This window comes from Microtus ochrogaster, unplaced genomic scaffold (genome assembly GCF_000317375.1).
Source record: "Microtus ochrogaster isolate Prairie Vole_2 unplaced genomic scaffold, MicOch1.0 UNK70, whole genome shotgun sequence".
In the NCBI taxonomy this organism is placed as follows: domain Eukaryota; kingdom Metazoa; phylum Chordata; class Mammalia; order Rodentia; family Cricetidae; genus Microtus; species Microtus ochrogaster.
In genome coordinates this window covers 530,587-536,879 of record NW_004949168.1, presented here as the reverse complement: position 1 = coordinate 536,879, position 6,293 = coordinate 530,587, and the positions used below count along the sequence as shown (strand labels likewise).

The following is a 6,293-nucleotide window of genomic DNA, read 5'->3' as shown; positions in this document are numbered from 1 at the left end:
AGCTAGCCGTGCAGGCGGCCGGGTGCTGGGGACTCAGCTCCGCCGCTCCTTAATTCAACAAATGAAGACCTCAATATAATTCTCACCACACTGACCTGATAGAAGAGAAAGTGAGAAGTAGCCTTCAATGCATGGGTACAAAAGACCACTTCCTAAATATAAAACCAATAGCACAGACACTGAGAGCAACAATAAATAAATTGGACCTCCTGAAACTGAGAAGTTTCTGTAAAGTAAAGGACAGAGTCAATAAGAGAAAAAGGCAGCCTACTGAATGGGAAATATCTTCATCAACCCCACATCAGACAGAGGACTGATCTCCAAAATATATAAAGAATTCAAGAAATTAGACATCAAAATTCCAAACAGTCCAATTAAAAATGGGGTACAGAGCTAAACAGAGAATTCTCAACAGAAGAATCTCAGATGGTCAAAAGACACCTAAGGAAATGTTCAACATCCTTAGCCATCAGAGAAATGCAAATCAAAACAACTTTGAGAAACCATCTTACATCTGTCAGAGTGGCTAATATCAAAAACACCAATAATAGCTTATGCTGGAGAGGATGTGGAGTAAGGGGAACTCTCATCCATTGCTGATGGGAAATGCAGTGACAGTTGTATGACTGGAGCAGACTGCAGGGCCACTGGCAGTGGCACCAGGATTTATCCCTACTGCTTGTTCTGGCTTTTTGGGAACCCATTCTTTTTGGATGAATATCTTGCTCAGCCTAGATATAGAAGGGAGGGCCTTGGACCTTCCCCAAAGCAGTGTGCCTTACCCTCTGTGAGGAACAGATGGGGGTGGGGTGGGGGTGGGGATAATGGAGGAGATGGGAGGAGGGAAGGTAGTGAGAACTAGGATTGGTATGTAAAATGAAAGAAGATAGTTTGTTTTCTTTTTAAAAAAATGAAATGAAAAAATATACTAAAAAAACCATGTTCAGAGAGTCCGGAGGGGGAGAAGGGTGAGAGGAGGGGGAGGGAGGTGGGAGTCTGGGAGGAGGTGAAAACTTGTTTTTTTTCCTTTTCTCAATAAAAAAAAAAACAACATGTATTTCTGGTATATGTTTAATGAAGAAACACTACTGGGTCTTTGGGGAGACACAAAACCTACAAAGAGCTTTACCATCCAGCTTTACACCAGAGAGAGCCGAAGTTACTCTGTAGCCCCTCACTGGTGTCTTCCATCTCAGCCATTCCTGAGGCTATGGTCTTATCAGGTGTTTGCTTTGTTTTCTATACAAGTGACTATAGAGTTGACTCTTTTATTCCTTATTAACTTGCAATAATTCATTTATCATTTTGTAAATGTGAGTGTGATGTGTATGGGGGCACCCAAGTGTGGCAGTTGCTTTTATCTATGTGTACCTAAGTGTGGCTGTGTGGAAGGCAGGCAAAAGAAAAAGAAGATCAAGGGTCTTCCGCTCTCTTTCTCCAGTTATTTCATTTGTTTGTTTTAGTTAGGGCTTCTATTGCTGTGAAGTGACACCATGACCACAGAAACTGTAATAAAAGAAAGCATGTAATTGGGGCTGGCTTACAGTTTTAGAGGTTTAGTTCACTATCATCACGGAGGGAAGCAAGGCCACATGCAGGCAGACATGGTGCTGGAGAGGCTGCTGAGAGTTCTACATCTTGATCCACAGGTCACAGAAAGTGAACTGTCTCACTGGGCCTAGCTTAAGCATATTTGTGAGACCCCAAAACCAGCCTCCATGGTGACACACTTCCTCCAACAAAGCCACCTCTACTCCAACAAGGCCACAAATCCTAATAGTGCCTCTCCCTATGGGCCAAGCATTCAAGCACACAAGTCCATGGGATCCATACTACTCAGACCACAGAGGTCAGAGGACAGCTTGCAAGAGTCTCAATTCTCTCCTACCATGTGAGTTCTGGGGATCAAACTCAGATCACCAGTCTTTGTGGCAAGTGGCAAGTGCCTTTAACCACTGAGTCACCTCCCCTGCCCCTCTTCACTTATTTTTTTTTAGACAGAATCTCTCATTGAACCAGGAGCTTACTGGTTGGGTAGGCTGGACAGTCAGTGAGCTCCAAGAGTTCACCTGTCTCTGTCTTCCTCAACTCCCCGGTGCTGAAGCTCCAGGTGCCTGCTGTCGCTCCTGGCTTTTACCTAGAAAATAAAGCTCTGCAGAGCATATTTGGGAACAAATTGGTTGGTCTAAGGGATTTGGACAAAAAAATAATAATTTATACTACCAGACTTCCTCATTATAGCCATCAATATGTCAGCGATTATAAAGTGAATTTAAATATTATTGCATAACACTAAAGAAACTTAAAATCAGCACAGATCAAATTACAAAACATACTGTTATGTATAAGAAGGATTCAAGTCCAGAAAAATGAAAAACGTAACTAAACATTCTGCATCTTAGAACTGACAATAGATGGTACATTACAGCAGCTAACCTTTAAAGACATAGGCCTGAGACCCACAGTGCCCTTCACTCATGTCTCCCATGTTAAACGCATGCACCTCTTTATTTGAACTCTTTCTGGACTTTTTTCCTTACAGCTGTCTTCCAGAGGTCTGACCATTGCCATCCCTGCCACTTGCTGGAACATGACCACAGTGTTTCCTGTTCACGTTTCCAGCTGCAGAAAGGCCTCAACGGTGCTTGTCTGCCATTGCTACTGCTGGCCAAGTCAGGGAGAGCCAATACCCACGGAGCCCTGGCAATTGTTTTTAAGAGACTTACTATAACCAGAGCTGTAGAGTTTTCAGGAAGCTGTGCCGGGTAGGGAGGGAAGTGGGAAGCAGCAACAGACATCGTGCACTAGAGGGTGCCAAAGTCGTAAGCAACGGAGTCTAGCCAGGAAGAATTTGTCTTCACCTTGAAGCCTCAAGAGAAGCACCATCAAGGAGTCTTGCATCTTAGAGCTGAACTGGAAGGGGGCCAAAAGCACTTTTGCTATCAGAGGGATGATTCCAAAACATTGAACAGAGAAAGATCCATGCTGGTGCTAGAAGCTTTCAAAGGTAAGGCCTCTGTGATTTTATTTTAATGACTATCCTAACAGCTATCTGTTTGTACAGTGTCTTGGAATTATATTTGCAGCTGTAAACATATTAAATTCTCCCAGCACATCTAACAGGCTATTCACAGTTTATCAATAACCTAGGAGGAGTTAGGAAAGTTTAGGATTGTAAAGCTAGCAAGTGGCAGGACTGAGCTCAAATCCCAGAATCTAGAGTGCAGATATGCATGACTCTGCCTCCATCATGGGCCAGTGTTGCATAGAGAGATCCGTTGTCATTTCTCTTCGCAGAAGGAAGCTGTGCTCCCCAGGCCTCCATGCTAAGCAACAGTGATGTTTAACTCCGCTGACTAAAAAGTGTCCCAGTGCTCTCTCGAATCTGGCCCCACCCCTCACTGCAACTCTAGACTTTTTTTTTTTTTTCAGTGTATCTGCATGCTCATTTTCCCCTAGTTTTGATCCTATTATGAGGTTTTGACTAAATATACCCCCCCAGCTCACCTTACTAAACCTGGATGGAGGTGGGCGGTCCTTGGACTTCCCACAGGTCAGGGAACCCTGATTGCTCTTTGAGCTGATGAGGGAGGGGGACTTGATGGGGGGGGAGGGGGGGAATGGGAGGCGGTGGCGGGGAGGAGGCAGAAATCCTTAATAAATAAATTTAAAAAATAATATAAATAAATAAATAAATACCCCCCCCCCCAACAAATGGATCCTGTGGGCCAGAGTTCTAAACCCACAACTGACAAAGGTGCTTCTTGGATTTCCGATCGCTTGGTGTCTCTATGTCTTGTTCCTAAGCCGTGGTGAAAGAACTGAAGGAAATCTGGAAAGTGAGGTTGGGTGACCTGGCCCTGCGTTTGAACTAATTCATTTCACAAAATGCCAGCCCCGCTGACACAGGCTATTAGAACAGCGACTGGGTTTTATAAGAACCAGACAATGTCAGACTCTGGGATTGTTTTGGTAAAAACAAACAAACAAACAAACAAAAACCAAAACAACAACAACAAAGCCCCCAGTGTATTTAAATATTCCCTCTTGTCTTCCTTTAGTATTGGAAAATTCTTAAATATATTCACTACTAATGAGGTTCGGGTTATTTTTAATCTGATTCCCCTTTCTGGTTCCCACAGCAACTTTTTCAGTGAGGTTTTCAGACCTCACTTCAACGTTTCCTCATTTTGGGGAGACAGAGAACCCCTCCCTAAGATAGCTATGATAGTTAATATTGCTTGACAATTTGACAGGAATCACCTTGGAGGCAAACCTCTGGGCACATCTATGGGGCAGTCTGTAGACTGAACTGATAGAGGTGTGACCTACCCTAAATATGGGTGGCATGACTAAGCGGGCTGAAGTCCTAGGCTGCCTGAAAAGAAGAAAGCTGGGTAAACCACAGCATCCATCTCTCTGCGTCCTGACTGTGGGCACAATGTGACCAGGCACTCCAAGATTTTCTGCCATGACCCTGCTGCCACCATAATGAACTGTCTTTGCAAACTGTGATCCAAAATAAACCCTCCCTTTATTAACTTTCTCTTATCAGATATTTTACAACAGCAACAAGGAAAGTAATTGATATTAAGACGCTTTCTAAAAAAAGCTACCGGTGCATTAGATTATGGTAAATTAAATCATATTTTCAGGGTACTTGCAAGGGAACATTCTGCTACAAGGAACCTTATGATTATAAAGTGAAGGAGACTTCTTTCTATTTATCCTTAAGTTCCAGTCTATACACAGGCTTTTCTTAAGATGTTTGGTCTGAATAGACTCTTTGTGGACATCGTAGCTCTAGAAAAAAGCCAATTGCTTCTGTGACAGGAGTATAAGACAATGACAAAGCGTGAGAGCTGCTAAATGTGGGTGCTGTGGAATCAGATGGCTTCCATCCCAACCCTAGATCCTCTCCTTGTCTGCCATGAAGAGCTGACCAAGGGACTCCATTTCCTTGTCTATAGAATAGGAGGAAAATAGGCTGTACCCCTGAAGTGGTTGCTCAGAAGTGAGTACATTTACATATGTAAAGCAATTTCAACAACACTAACACTGAACACTGAATAAATTATATATAATTATATATGTCTATAATATATACGCATGCTATTAGTCACCTTTAGAGCAACAGTCACAATTTTTATTCCACATTTTTCTAGAAGAAGGAGATGGTGGACAGTACCTTGAGGCCGCTGCCCTTAGAAGGTACAAACAGAATCTGAAATAAAAAGGAGCAGCTTCTCCGAATGCCTGGGCATAGCATTTCTCCCAGGCATCCTGCTGTGGCGCTGAACCTAGGCGAGGGCTGGCAAAGCAAGGCTGCACGATGTTGTTCAGCAGCAAGGTCAGGCTTCACAAGCTGCCTGAGTCGTAAGGCCTTTCTAGAGTTGCTTAGAAAAGAAGTCCTACTGGTCATACCTGCGGCTGGATGGCCAAGTCTCCCCTCAAGACACCACATCCACAAACTCCACCCCCCAACTCCTGTGGTGGAAACTGATGGCCAATGAGCAAATGAAACTGCTTCCTGAAAACACTCCAGGTTTCTGAGATATGACAGTCAGCCAGCCCAGGAAAGGTCAGAATTGGACTTCCTCTCCCCATTGCACCTCATCTTCCTCCTTACGGTGCCACTTTAACACAAAGCTGAGGATAGCAACTCGCTTGTAACCAGGACCTTTCCTACTGCTCAGAGAACTGGTAGCCAGATCTCAAGACTGAAGACAGAATGGGTAGATTGTAAACATGGCCTCCAGTTATGGCAGACACCTAGGTTAATTACAATAGAGCCAACCCTGTCTTGTAAATACCAACAGCGGAGTATCTATATTTAGCCAGTTTAAAGTCTAGAGGACTGGAGAGAGAGATTGTGGAAATCGTTGGCATCAGCTTGTAGGCTACCTCCCAAACTGAGAAACCAATAGTTGAACCGTGGGTACCAATGGGGATTGAAGTTTCCTCATCCTTAGGTTGGATATCACCAGAGGGAGACTTGTTTTGCCTCTGGGACGATCTGGATGGAAGAAATATGACATAAGATAGGGTGAGGTGGAGGTGTCACATCCTGTGCACCCACTCTTGGTGTCAGCAGCATGCATAAGTTTTAACAACTGTCCAGGGTCTCACAGGTTTATAGAATGTATTTGTCATCTCACCGCAACCCCGAACTTCATCTCTCACCCCCCTCCCACTGAAACTCTTCTTCTCAGGGAATTCCTTTACTGTCAAGGTGTGTGTGTGTATGTGTGTGTGTGTGTGTGTGTGTGTGTGTGTGTGTGTGTGTGTGTGTG

At 44.0% G+C, this 6,293-nt stretch overlaps 1 long non-coding RNA gene across 1 annotated transcript in view; it reads left to right on the top strand.

Moving 5' to 3' along the window:
• The first annotated feature begins 2,938 nt into the window (after window positions 1-2,938).
• The window catches only part of LOC113455640, a 29,230-nt gene continuing 25,875 nt past the window's right edge, over window positions 2,939-6,293 (top strand). The window contains exon 1 of the long non-coding RNA XR_003376640.1: window positions 2,939-3,007. This is a non-coding gene — a long non-coding RNA (uncharacterized LOC113455640). The remainder of the gene's footprint in view (window positions 3,008-6,293) is intronic.